This window comes from Larus michahellis, chromosome 4 (assembly GCF_964199755.1).
Source record: "Larus michahellis chromosome 4, bLarMic1.1, whole genome shotgun sequence".
In the NCBI taxonomy this organism is placed as follows: Eukaryota; Metazoa; Chordata; class Aves; order Charadriiformes; family Laridae; genus Larus; species Larus michahellis.
Genome location: NC_133899.1, coordinates 22274465 through 22289008, shown reverse-complemented (window position 1 = coordinate 22289008; position 14544 = coordinate 22274465). Strand labels below are relative to the sequence as shown.

The following is a 14544-nucleotide window of genomic DNA, read 5'->3' as shown; positions in this document are numbered from 1 at the left end:
TCTGTCAGGGCAGGCAGGGAGCTGCAGGCCAGGAAAAAAATTACTCTGCTCCTGGAACTGCAAGAAATACTCTCATTATTTATGTGGCTTTAAGAATATCTGGGGAAAAAAAACCAAACCCAGACAGATTAATTTAGGAATCTATTGCCCAGCCCCTTGCTCTGAACCCCAGCATCACCAAAGACCTCTGCCCCACGGACACTGCCGGGCCACCTGGAATTCCAGGATTGCCATTTTAACTGGAATAAACTTAAAAAAAAGTCGTGTTTTTTTGGACACCACTCATTTAAAACCTCCACTGCAGTTTGCATCCTGCTTGGTTTTGTTGTTTTTTTTTTTAATCTAAGGGCTGGGGTGGAGCAGGACAACCATCACAAGAGCCAGCTGTTTGAAAGGAGGCAGGGGACTCAGCTTTTCCCTCCGGGACTTAACGTCTCCTCCAGCCCTTGCACAGGAACGGCTCCGTGGGATGAACTCCCTGGAAGCCGCTCTCACAGCACACGGGGACCGAGGCAGCACCGCAGAGCGCATTTTGTGGCAACGCATTTGCGATTTCAAAGGAGACAGCCTGCCAGCACCACGTTTGTCAGCCAAATCTGTGTCAGCGCTTAAAACATCTCCCTCTCGTACGGACGTGCTTGTGCTCAGCAGCTACTTGCTTTTCTTGTAGGAGCTGCAGCCCGTGGGAGGGTGTCTGTGTCACGGTTACATTATCCACGTGGTCTGGCTTTGGAAAAACGTTCCTTTCCCCATTTACTGCTGTTTTCCTTTTAATTAAAGGGGTGCGTGTGGATTCTGGAGCACTTTGCGGCATCAGTTTTTACCTGCTGGTCTCAGGGTAGCGTCCTGAGGAGCCCCTGCAGGTCATCAGCATGAAATAACCGATCAGCCAATGAACCCTCCTCTTGGACGACGTCGGTGCAGCTGCCCAGGCTGTGACACCAAGCGCACCCACCAGCCAGCACGACCCCAAGCAGACGCTGCCACTTTGGAGTGTCACAAGCTCCCATCGTCCCTCCTGTGTAAGAAATGACTCAAATCTTGATGCCAAGTCATTTTTAGGGGGCTGTAGTTTGGCATCAAAGTCGGACCTCTCGCTTTATCCCAGGCTTGTATGAAGTCAGGTTTCCAAGGCATTCACTAGGGCACGGAGAAATGATTTGAACGGCTAAGCAGTCCGTGTGGAACCACATGCTCATGATCACGGACGCGTTCCTCGGAGGGCTGTCAGGCACACACACGCGGGCTCGTTCTCCAAGGACCACTCCTTGGGTGACAGCTGGGGCCTCATTTCACGCAGAGCCCAAAGTGTGCTCCAGGCAGTCTCCAAAACTGAATTTAGTCCTGGCTCTCAAACTCGCCTACCACCTTCCTGAGAGTTGAGCGAGGAGAGGGGTGGCGACTCCTTGCTCAGGGATTGTACAGCGGAAAGGTGACGGAACCACGGAGCTCATAAGAGCAGGGAACGAGGAGGGTGAGCTCACCCAGGGTCTGGGCAAGGCGGTCAGGAGCTCCTCAGCATCATGAGCTCTTCTGCTGCTCTTCTGGGAAAGGCCCCGCTCAGGCAAGTTCTCTAGAAGGAGCATCTGCCCCTGGGTGTCTTAATTTGGACAGGCTTGGAGGCTGATTTTCAGGAGCACCCACAATTAGGACTGAAGCTGCGGGCTTGAATCCTCTGGAAATCGGCTCAAAAGCGCCTCCAAGTGAGAAACCCAAGATCTATAGCACACGCTGACAGATGGTCTGGGACACTTCTGGCAGGAGAAGTCCAGGAATAGGTGTTTGCCAGGACAACTTCTCTTTCCTGAGCAGAGACATTTCTATTACAAAAGATGACAAGCAACCCTTTGTCATTGCACGGCTACAAACAAAAGGCAGAGGGATCATTAGCACTCATTTACTCCCAGCCCCGGGTGAGTATTCAAAGGAGCGTAAGAAGCGATTTTGCATAGAGCCAGCGCTTTGATTCGTGCCCTGAACTAAGTTTTGAGCCTAAAGCAGGATTCATGGCTACACACGAAACACAAGCTGTTCTCCCCAAAATTACAACACAAGAATTGATGGTTTGACAGCTTAGAGTAAGTGTAAATGACTTCAAAAAAATTCACACTACAGAATCTCGATTCCCCAGAAATGTTCTTAGCAGATTCTTCATGCCTTACTGACTTAATTTCCTTTTACGACAAGGCTACCAGTCTAGTGGACAAAAGGAAGGCAAAGGATGTGGGTTTTGGGGGATTTTAGCAAAGCTTTTGATAGTCTAAGAGGAGATGGACTCAAAGATCCTCATGGGTTCCTTCCAGCTCCGGATATTCTGTTCCTACGATTCATGTTTCTCATGCAATGAAGACCCCAGAGGTCGTGGTTTGTGGGCTACACCCCGTCACCTTTTAATTAGTGGTCACTTTTTGCCATTGCTTTGTAACTAAATTTTTTCTCCTTCAGCCAAGCCTGAAGAAACAGAGCTACATCCTTGTGACTCAACACAGCTCCTCCCCTCTGGCTGCTCAGTAAGCTACAGTTCCCCCGCTGCAACGAATTAATGGACTCAGCTCGGTGTCATAATCCTCAGGAGGGAACTCGGTCTCGGTTGTCAACAGCCCCGAAAGGAGTATCGGTGCTCACAACGCTGCCCACGACACTGCCACCGGCGTTCTGCTTCTTCGTGAGGACGGGGAGAGCTTAGGCAGGAGGAACCTGCAGGGTCAGGAGCTGATCTTCTCACTGCCCACCACCCCTCCGCCAAACTCCCCCCTCGCAGAGCAGCAGCCTGCCCGACCCTTCTCCCCCCACCACCACACAGCTCAAGGAGACATCAGCATTATTCAGACGAGGATTTAAGCGCACAGTTTACGCACGTTAACGTACCCCACGTTTGTCTGATGGTTTTGCCACTTGCTAAGCAGGCTGGGGTAAAGCCTCGGCTGTTGAACAGCTTTTACTCTGCCCCGCTGTGACAACTCAAGAGGCGAAAATTTGGGGCAAGATTTTTACTATCAGTTTCAACAGCATTATAACTCTTTAGTCCCACCAGTGTGGGTTTGTGTTGAGGTTTCTTTACATTTAGTCTTCTCTCTGAATTCCCCTCCAGAGATTGACAGGCGAGTAAAAAGAGCAAAAAACGCAGCTTCCTTCCAATGCATCTTATTTTCGAACTATTAATATTTTAACCCATTACTTTAGCTCCATTTCACATGTTTTTATGGTAAGAACACGCACAGGAGGATGCAGCACGAGCTCCTACAGTTCTCCCCTCCTCTCAGCTTGCCTGTCGCTCAGCTACGGGCCTGCAAGAACGCCGCTGCAGATGAGAAAGTATGTTAAACCCAGAAGACTCAGCAACACAGGAAACTGCGGAAAATGAAAGCCGGGAGAGCCCCCTGTGCTTGCGAATACAAATTCGGGCATCTCACTACAGCTGACAGGGCTGTTTCCACCTTTCAGGGGTGGGGGAGAAAGCTGTGGTACCTAATTCCTTATGGGCAGGCCCCAACCTCGTTAACTTCCCTAGCAGCTCCCTACAGAATGACCTGGCAGCGCATCCACCATTCCTGCAGTGCCGGAGCCGACTCGAGTAGTTTGTCCCACTCGATTACGAGCTTGGCGTGCCCACGGTCCTTGAAAACCACCAGGCCAATACCACCTAATCCCAGTAACTTGTTGGTGTTCATAAAACTGCCTTAACAACTTTCCTACTGATTAAATCACGACAGTACTGACTCCTCTTGCACCTTAAGAAAAGCTGTGGTCTCTCAACCGGTGAACCCCACCTCAGCACACAGGCAGACACACATTTCAGTGTAGATTTTAGCTTGTTCTCCTCAGGATGTCCCTCCCCTAGATCCTCCCGCCCTGGTGAAAGTTTCACTGAGGTGAAGGGGGTAGTTTTAGGTTACACGAAGCTTAGGAGAGGCGCGCAGAGCCGGGGGCGGGGGTATTAGAGGGCACCTGGGGCTCGGGGTGCCGGTAACAGGGCAGCGGAGCCCTCAGAGCCGGCGGGGCGCGGGCTCCAGGCGTTGGGGAGGCAGAGCGGCACCGCGGGGCCCCACACCCCTCCGAGTCTCCTCTGAGGGGCGGCTGGTGCGCGGCGGAGCCTCCCACCCCCGCCCCGCCCTCAGCGCCGCGTGACGCACGCACGCACGCACGCGTTTGAAGTTGGCGCGCGATTCACGCTCCCCCCCCCACCCCCTCCTCTCCTCGCCGCTCCCATCCTGCCCCGCGCGGCCGCTTCCCTCCCTCCCTCCTCCCACCCCCCCCGCTCCGGCCGGCGGCCGCGGCAGCCGCGCTGGCGCATGCGCACTCCGCCCCGCCCGCCGCCATTTTGTGTCCGAAGCGACTGTGGAGCGATTAAACCGCGGGCGGGTGCCGGGCGCTGGCGGCGGCCGCGGTGGGGCGTGCGGGGCGCGGCGGCTCCGCGGGGCCCGTGGGCGGCGCGGGGCGGCGGCGGGAGCCCGGCGGCCGGAGGGAGGCTCGGCGGGGCGCGGGCGCAGGTAAGCGGTGGACGGGGGGTTTGCAGTCGCTTTCTCCGGCCTCTAGGTGTCACGATGGGGCTCCGGTTCGGCTGGGGCCCCGCAGCGGCCGCCGCCGGGGAAGCAGGGGGGCTTTGTCTCCCTCTATCGTTCCCCCAGCGCGGCCGGCGCTCTGCCTGCCACCGCCGCCATTCCCCACAGCGCGGCGCTGGGCTCCGGCGGGGAAGGGAGGCCCGGCTCGGCCCCGGCCGCCCGGCCCGGACTCCATTTTCTTTTCCTTTGTCTCCTCCGCCGCCCCACCGGGGCTGATTACCGCCCCCTCCCCGCCACGCCAGCCGCCGGCAAACCCCCCCCCCCCCTTCCCTTTCCCTTCCCGTCCCTTCCTCCTCCCCTCCCCCGCCTTCCCCGCCCCGCCGAGCCGGGCCCGCTCCGCTCCCCACCCGCCGCCGCTTCCCCCCCCCTCCCCGCCCCCACCTCCGCCTTCCCCCGCCGCCTTCGTGCGAACCTCTGCGGGGCTCGGCCCGCCGCCCTCCGCCCGCTGCGTCCCTGCGTGTCCGGCCGCTTTCCGTGACCGTGGTGGCGGTGACTGCGTGTGTCCCGGTCCCCGTGTCCGTCCTTCCACCCCCCCTCCCCCCCCCCCCGCCCCCTCCACCCCGAGCCCCGCTCCTGCCGGCCGCCGCCTCGCTGCGCTGGCGTGTGCTGCGGAGTGAGAGGCGCCTGCGAGGCGCAGAGCGGGACTCGAGCTCCCTCTGCAAGGCAGGCTGAGCAGCGCCATGCAGCACCGGGAGGCGGGCACGGCTGGGGGGCGCCCGCTCTCGCCGCGATGCCCGGTAGCCAACCTCCCCCCCCCATCTCCATCTCCCTACCACCCCCTCCCGCCGCCGCTCCCGGAGAGACGGTGCTTCCCCCCCTCCCCACACCCCCACCTCCTCGCCCCCGCGGCGTGGTCGGTAGCCAGGGCTGGCCACCCACCCGGCGACAAGTTGTGGCACTTCCACTTGGCCCGGGTCGCCCTGCCCTCCCCTCCCTCCCTCCTCGGCAGCCTCGGGGGTCCGAGCCCGTCGTCCCTCCGGAGCTCATCACGCATCCAAAGCCCTTCGCCCCAGAGCCCATCCCAAACCACCGTTTTATTCCCTCCCTTGCATGGGTTCGAAGCACAAAACCCCATTTTTTTTTTTTGGGGGGGGGGGCGGGAGGAAATCGCACGCGCTCTGCGCCCACACGCTTCGCGTTTTGTTTTCTACGTCAACTTTAAATTTCTTCGCTAAAACCTGTCTGGTTTGGCCTCGCCTTAGCTTTGTGAAACGACTTCGGCACAGGGGGTTTGTCACGCTGTACGCATCCTTTTCTCTTCAGTGTAATCCTCAGGACTTGCCTGCTGGTGAGAATGAGCTCGCTTTCCTGTTTGTGACTTCCTATTTTTTTTTTTTACCCAATCTTCCCCCCCTAAATAAATGCATGGCCGTTCCTCACCTCCTGCCAGTTATTGAATCCTGGTAATAAACTCCAGAGGTGTTATTAGAAGCATCTGAAACACTGTTTACCACTTCCAGTGTGTGTATTTTTTTGTTTCAGTGGAGGAAGCGTGTAAATATTTTCTCGACTTCTCCGGTTTATTCTGCTTGTGCAGAGCCTGTTGAATTTGCAGGAGTCTGTTGGGTATAAGAAATAGCTCCGTATTGTATTCAAGCTGTAGTTCTTACTTAACCATGCCTAGCATTTTACGTTAGTACGGGAGACATCATTAGGACTGAAGGAAGGAGAAATTTGAGCATACCAGCAAAGTAATGCTTTCTTTTTTCTTTAGGTTGATAGATTTTCTTACTTCTGTTTTGCTTTTCTTCTGGATGTGTAGGGTTAGCTCGATTTTAATGTCCTCTATACTTATAGTATAGATGAGGAAGGTTATTAGGATGCACAGAAAGGCTCCATTAACACTCTTGAGACTTTGTGGATATTTCTGAGGAGTAAAGTCGGAGCAAAAGGTGCACAAATTAAGTTCCTTTAGCCTCAAGCGGCCTTACGGCTGAAATAATGTAGCGAGTCTCGTCCAGTTCGGAGAGAGCTGGGGGAGCTGTCGCTACAGTGTTAAGTTTGCTGGGAACTCCTGCCTGCAGCACAACAGGGAGCGAGCTATTTCAAGAAGTGCTTTTCGTATTAGCAGGCTGTATCTTGAATATGAACCGTAGTTAATTTGTGTGTATCATTACCAGCTCTTGCGGTTGCAGGTTGATACCTGCCTGATGCAGTGCCATTGCCTTGAAAATGCCAGAAGCAGACCTGCGTTATTCTTGTGTTTATTCAGCATTTACCTGAAAAAAATTTAATTATATGTGATTACTTACTTAGGAATTTCTGTATAGAGCCTACTCCGGAACTTAATTTCTTCACTTCCCCTTAGTACTTCATGTCCAAGAACTCCCTCCTTTTCTAATGAAGATTTTTGGAAGTTGGATATTGGGCGTTATTAGGCTTATCTGCTCTCTGAGAAGAGCCAGCCTGTTCCTTGCCCTTATCGCTCGTACTTTGGCAGATTCTTCATCACTTGTGAACAGCAAGCAGTGTTGAGCTCTGACCTCTGGATAGCACTTCCCATCTGTCTGAATGCTTTTTTGTATGTTAGCTATTTCAGATATATTACATATATTGATTATATTTGCATAAAAACTCCTTAATTCACCCATCCTGGCAAGTCTTACTTCTCTTACCTCATCTTTACCAGTGAGGGAATGCTTGAGGGAGTAGTAGAGCATTAGGGTCACAAATATTGCTTATACGTGCTCGAGAAATATGTGTAATAAAGAACAGCTGCCGTGGCTACCTGCACATGTGAAGAAGGCGCACGCTGGCTGAACTGCTGGTCTTCAGCTTCCACAGTGGAGCTGAAGGAAACCAAAGCTTTGATTTGGTGGTTGTTTTGTTTGTGTTAACTTACTGAACTGTACTGATTTTGTTTACTTAACTTTAAACCTCTGCTCATCCGTTTGGCTCTAGTTCAGATGCCCAGTTCAGTCTTTGTTGTACTAAACCTTGATGTTTCAATACAGCATCAAGCTCTGCTGCTCTGCAACGCTACGTGGTCTTAGGGACGCACAGAGATCCAGGAAACTTCCTTTTTTTGTTCAAAGCTTGTATTTACTGCTCATAAAAATGGTTCGGAACATGGCATTTGTTTTTTTCAGATTTTTTTCTGAAACTTAGAAAGAATCTTTGTCCTGTCCTTTCTGTAACTAAAGGTGGTGCTTTTTTTGTACTGCAGGATATTTGAATTTGAAGCACCCTGTTCTGCAGCTCCCCCCACTTCTCTCTGATGGTCCATCGTTCTTCATTAAATGATATGCTTACTCTAGATAGATACTTAATAAGAAAACTAAATAGCTGCTCACCTGAGTGATCTCAGTATTTTCTGATTAACAAAAATAACCTTGAAAAGAAGAGTAGAATAAACATGAGGTGGGTAGGGACTCTTATGTTTCAGGTCATATTAACACTCAGGTAACTGAACAACTCAATTTCGGTGTCTAATTAAAGCTAAAGTGAAGTTTCCCTCATTTAGTGTTATAAAAACTTGGAAACTATCAAGTCTTAATGTCTTTCCAATATGGTTCTTAACAGGTGAAAATGCAGAAGTAGTACAGAGACAGCTGTCAAGAACGGCGCGGTTAACGTGCGTTACTTAGGGAATATCTGTGATAGAATGGATTCCTGAAAAATTATACTTTTAATGATTCCTACAGATTAAGTTGTGAGTTATAGATGTTTACAGTTGCATTTCCCATGTGAAGGTTTGGTTTTAGAGACCCTTCAGTACCAGCCCTCCCACTCTTTACCGTCACCTACCTGAGGATTTCAGTGTGCTGTATGGGAGTGGATATTCAGAGGTGAGGCCAGGTGTGTTTAAAAGAGTTTAAAAGCGCAAAAAGTGCAGTGGTCAGTTAGGATGTGGTGACTAGGTAGGACAGGGGAGGGCTACTGTACTAGTAGCAGTGAAGCTGGCTATGCAACAGGGTATTTTCTTTACGCCCCATAGTTCAGGTAGTATGCCCAAATACATATTGTTTTGTCAGTCAACTCTCAGTGTCTGCAATAGAAACAAACCCGTGACGTTTCTAAAGCTTCATGGGTTTCATTGAAAAGCTTCACTCAAAGGTAAAGGCTGAGTAAGGAGACTGTGAACTAAGTTCAGCTTATACTGAGAATCTTATTTTACCTCTCTCTTTTTTCCCAGAATCTAAAAATTTCAGTTGACATCATTGAACTTGTCAATTTCTAACTAAACAGAAGCCAAATCACAGATTGGTTGGAGTGTAAAATGCACCCTTGTCTTTATTAATATGCATCATGATTAGAAGCTTGTATATCTCAAACATCAGCAGGTAAAGTAGCTATCTGTAAAGTAGAGGAGAAAGTAGCTTGGTCCAGCTATATAAAGAATATTACTTGTCTTAATTGAGATGTCAAAGTAATCCTTATTTCAGGTCATTTATCTTTATCAGGTTATAATCTTTCAGGTATTTAGAATTAGGTAGCTGTTCTGAAAGCTTCTGAAATTTCTCTATTGGGTGTTTTTTGTTGGTGTTTTTTTTAACCAAAAGAAAAAAAAAAACAACCAACACAAGACAAAACACAAAACACCTCCAAAAAATCGCCACCAAAGTACTTTGGGAGGTGAGAGAGAGGTTTGCCTTGGCCAGTGTATTTTTTTTTTTCCACTTTTAGCACTGGAATATCCCTAGCTGTAGTAATGGAAGGAATATTGTATAGTTGGTGAACTTTGGAACACTAGGGAAATTCCAGGAGGTCAGAGAAATGCTGTTGTATCCATATTAAAAGGTGGTGGAGTGGATCAACATGGCAGCAAGTAATGTAGCACTGTGCAGAGACACCTGGCTACCGCAGGTATTTGACCAGCACTGCGTGGTGTTAATACATGTATAGTTTACATTATTACCAGCTCATCCGTTTATTCTTAGTACAGAATTTAGTGAACAAGGAGAGAAAAGAATGTAATTAACCCTAGTAAATAAGGTATTAAGGAAACTAAAGCTTGTTGAATTTATTATTTGAGTTTATTAAAGGTATCTCTCTTGATGTTGAGGACCTTACAGAGTATAAAATTTAATACTTGATGCCGTTCCGCTCAGGAATAGTCATGGGGTGTAGAAGACTGAATAGTTTCCATGCATGTTCAGCAAAAACTGGTAATTGCTTGTCACAGTTTGTTTTCATTACTGATTTTGTTGGTGCAAGATGTCTGTTGATTTAAAACTTTTGCACGATAAAGTTGTGGTTCTTGGAAAGGCAAATAGCACTAAGGCAGCCATCATGATTGTCAGGTGAGGTAGATCCATGCATATGTGTGTGCTGAGGCTGCCGACGGAAAGCTGTACACCTGGGAGCAAGGCAATCCAGCTGAATTTAAATCAAGGCACGTGGTATCCTAGAAAGCAGTGGCTGAACTGCGTTTTGGAGTTATAGTGGATAAACAGCTTAAACGTGGGTTTCCAAGGTGATGCTGTGACAAAGAAGCTAAGGTAATTCTCAAGCGCATTAATGGAATGAGCAGAGGTATGATGTTGCCTGTGAGGGATGAAGTCATTACCAAACCACTATGTATGGTTCTGGCATGAGCACTTAAAAAAACAAACAAAAAAATTACTGTCTCTGAGGGGGGTTTGTCTCCAATCTGACAGAGCTAAGAAGTAATGCCATGCAGTGAAGTGTTAAGAGTTTACTGTGCAGCTTCTTGGCAAAACTGAGAGGTGACTTGGAGTCCTCAGATATCTCCCTAGCAAGATAACAGTGGATGTTAGTGAGCTTTTTCCAATCTCGCTGACAAACACAACAAGAATTTCTAGCCAGATAAGTTCAAATTAAAAGCCTAAGTTTTTCACAGTGAAGGTGATTAATCATTGGATTATGATACAAAAAGCAATCGTGTATTTCTTCATTTCTTAATGTCTTTGAATCAAGATTGTGGAAAAAAAATTCTGGAAATTATTTCAGCCAGCTGCAAAGTACTGAACTTCCTTTGTTTCATATACGTTTAGAGATCTGTAAGTCACAGGAGGTCAGACTTGGTGATCATGCCAAAGAAAAAAGGTGGGGAGCAGCTCCTTCTTTCACCAGCTGTCGTCTCTCACTGTCTCTTTTTGAATAGAGATAGGTTTAGGACTTTTCCTTAGAAATCTACAACATGGTCAAGCCAGTAAACTTTTCTGAAGAGGAGAAACTAAGCAGGTATGAGATATATGTTGGAGGTGCGTCAAAGTAGTGTCCCATATATTTTAGTCCAAATTTTGTCACTGTAAAAAATCCTTATCTGTGGCTGTAGCTTTAGTAAGCTGCTGGTACGACAAACGTTTCTGCTCTGCTGCCAGGGCACACTGCTGGCTCCTCTTCAGCTTCTTCTCTACCAAGTAGCTCCAGGACCTTGTTGGCAGAGCTGTTCTCCAGCCAGCCCTGAACCTCTGTCACTAAAGGGGTCCTTCCTTCCCGGTTCCTAGCATGGGAAATGCTCAGTCAGGGGGAAGCAAGGTGATTTTTATCGCGTCCATTTCAGAAAATATAGCTTTGCAACACTATTTTTTTAATTTGTTAGCTAAAATGATTTATTCAGTCATATTTTATATAGTGCATTTATGTGATGTGTGAAATTATTTTGTATGCAGTGATCCTCGTTTTAAAGTGGATGCTGAGTAAAATACTGAATTAATCGGGAAGGAAACTAGGGAGAGTAAAGCCATGGAAGGAGGAGTAAACAGCACTTAATAATTTTGAGCTATGATAACGCATCGTTTGTGGAGGCTTGACACAAAGTGCTTGACACTTTCTGAGCTCTCCAGAATGTTACAGTGAGTAGCCTGATGGTGGACTAAGCATGTCTAGGTGGAGATTGCTGAAAGCTAAAAGCGCTTTTTGAGTATTACATGTGTTAAAAAGGTGGGAAGGGGGAACTGTAAGCTCGAGAACCCTCTCAGCTGCAGAGCTGACTTGCATATAACCCACGTGCTCCTCTGGATGGTAATTTCAACAGAAGCACCTGATGCTTGAGTTTGGCAAGTCTGGTTTCTCCTGGCTGTTTGTCAGAAGGCGAATAGGGTCGCTCTGCTGCTGCCGCTTGTGTTCTCTGCAGAAATTCCATCTGTGGCCAGCGGGATTGCTATTCTGTGGCGTGGCTCCGAGCACTCGCACAAGGCCAGGTTTTTAGGTAGATGCAGTGAGTTTTGTGGTGAGCCTGTAGCATGTAGGAGGAAGAAACGTGGAAAACACACCACTACGGATAGAAAACCTGTTTTGGTAAGAGACTGTGGAGACACTGGAGGTTCGGAAAGGGATCAGCAGGTCCAGAGTACTAAGATCCCTAATCTGATGGCTGGGTGCTGGGATGAGGGTGGTAAACCACAGACATGACTGATACTGCTCTCCCTATGCCGCCTTTCCTGCCTGAGCTTTTGGAGACGGACTGCTGGACTAGGTGGACACTGATCTGTCCTTGCAGGGCATTTTTTTTTTTTAGTTACCATTGGAGAAAGGAATTTCTTTTTTATCCCCAACTTGTATAAAAGCTATACAAGTGAATGTACAGCTCTTGTTACGTTGGGAATAGGAGCAAAGCATTTAGGAAAGTAAAAGCTATGGTTTCCCTGGAAAATCAAGTTGGCTTGCATCGGGACTGTTGTGACCTCATCTCCTTCCACTTGTGTGCTGGCAATTGCGTCACCAGGCAGCGAGTTGCTCAGCTGAATTTGCTTCCTGTGTGTGGCCGTGTCCCAAATAAAAGGTGGGGGGCAACTAGATATAAGTGGATGTGGAAAAACTGCGGCCCTCAGTTTGATTTAAGCCTTTGTGGAACCATACCTTAAAATATTTTGGGGTAAGTAGAGGCTTTCTGAAAAGGTAATTGAGAACACAAGTACTAATGGCAACATTTGGATATTTGTAAACATTTTTTACTCTTTTGGAATAGAGCAGTAAACTTTGCCGTATGTTTAAAATCACTGTCAAGGGAATTGAATTCTCCCATTGTTCAATGATGAAAGAGACCTCGTTGCTCTGGACTGGCTCCTGGAAGAGCTTTTCACCGCTGTGGAACCAGTAGTGATTTTTGGCCAATTACTTCACCTTCTTGTGTGTTTTTTTTCTGTCTCCTTGTATTCAATTTGCAAAGCTCTTTCCTTGAAACCACCTCTAACATCCAGAGGTTTAAAATGAAAGCAGGAAATGCTACTAAATTAAAAATGCCCCCCCCGGTACTTGACATAAATGTAACAATACTACGTTTTAAAACAGGAGCCTTCTGCTATGTGCTAAACTGTTTGCAGTGGAGGTGCAATATAAACTTTAGTTTTGTTCTCCCAGTATGTACTGCGAGAGAACCCTTTAATTCTCCCTCACTTCAGGAGTTTTCAGATTACAGATTGGGAAAAAAAAAATCAAATTCTTGAAGGGTAGTACTTTCAGTCAAATCTTATCAGATTATTAAAACCTTTTTTCTTTTCTTTTTGGAGGATGGAAGAAGTTAGTGTTATCCAGCATTCCTGCTGAGTATATAACTGACTGCCATTTCTGATCTTTGAAGAGAGATTTATCGCTTCCTGTGGCAATACTGAATACTCAAAAGGTACTTATTGATTACTTGATCTTTGCCTGCCTTCCATATTAATGCACTCCTCTCCTTCCTGTTCAGGAGTGGCTGCTGTTGACTCCTACTGCTCTGAGCTACTGGAGCATTATATGAGCTCAGAGTAGTTTATACTTGGCTCCTGTAGTGAGTATGGAAATAGTTTTGTCCTGTTGAAGCAGCTGTGTCCTTTCCCTGTTCTACCAGCATTTTGACCTACATGAAGAAGAATTTGGCAGCTTCCGTGACAGTGTGATGGAGCAGAATATCAAATATTCAGATGTCAGACTTGTCTGACATGACATCTGTAATGGTTTTGGAGACATCTGCTTTGAGTGGCTTGTGCAAACAAATCCTTAGGGATGTTTTCTCCAGCTCCACAAGATTCAAAGCAGGGAGACAGCACTGAATGTTTGTCCTGCTGTGTTATCAGTCTGTCTCTCCCTGGTTAGAAGTACTTGACCCAGTGCAGTTGCTGGTCGATACGATGTTTTACCGTTTGTTCTTGTCCCAGAGCTGCCTTTTCAAATGGGTTGTCCTGTGCTGGCAGCCAGGGAGCCTTTTCAGCCACCTTCTGGCACCTGAGATACAGCCTCTTGTTAAGATTCTGAAGAAAAGAGCATGTGGTAGTCCTCCTTTCTTCAAAGACAGATTTTTCTTTTTTATTAGTTTGGATTTACTCATTGTTGTCCTGAGTTTTCTCCTGCAAATTAAGAAAAAACAGTAGGGAGGTTGCTTGTCAGTACTGTGTCCACCTTTTTTGTCTGAATTTCATATAGGAGTCTTGTCTGATGTTGGTCTTTGTGTAGCCCCGCTTTGACTTCATATCACATGTGGGTTTTTCTCTCCTAAACAATGAAACACTAAGCCTGTGCTTTTCTAATGCTGTTCTCTTAAAATAAATTCTAGGTAGCTTTGTACGTCCATTTCTCCAAAAGTGCACGTTGCTAGTAGATTGCCAAGAATGACACTTCGTTGTTTTGTATTTGAAGTTTAAGTAGATCCTTCATTTTATATAGTGCCAGAGAATGGTAAAATAGTTCGGGTTGGAAGGGACTTCTTGTCTCTGGGGAGACCTTGTAGCAGCTTTCCAGTATCTGAAGGGGGCCTACAAGAAAGCTGGGGAGGGACTTTTTACAAGGGCACGTAGTGACAGGACGAGGGGTAACAGTTTCAAACTGGAAGAGGGGAGATTTAGCTGAGATCTGAGGCAGAAATTGTTTGCTGTGAGGGTGGTGAAGCCCCTGGCCCAGGTTGCCCAGAGAAGCTGTGGCTGCCCCATCCCTGGAGGTGTTCAAGGCCAGGCTGGACGGGTCTTGGAGCAACGTGGTGTGGTGGGAGGTGTCCCTGCCCAGGGCAGGGGGTGGCACTGGGTGGGCTTTAAGGTCCCTTCCAACCCAAACCATCCCGTGATTCTATGGTTCTTATGGTAGCCTGGTTCCACCCGTGGCT

The 14544-nt window shown here is 48.1% G+C and overlaps 1 protein-coding gene across 4 annotated transcripts in view; it reads left to right on the top strand.

The window, feature by feature from the left end:
- Window positions 1-4309: 4309 nt before the first annotated feature.
- The window catches only part of CTCF (CCCTC-binding factor), a 39665-nt gene continuing 29430 nt past the window's right edge, over window positions 4310-14544 (top strand). For 2 of the 4 annotated variants that reach the window (XM_074583382.1, XM_074583380.1), the window contains exons 1-2: window positions 4363-4490; window positions 12980-13092. The gene's annotated coding sequence lies outside the window, so the exon portion shown is untranslated. Of the gene's footprint in view, window positions 4491-12979; window positions 13093-14544 lie in introns of all 4 variants that reach the window. The other 2 variants (XM_074583379.1, XM_074583378.1) reach the window with 1 other exon arrangement.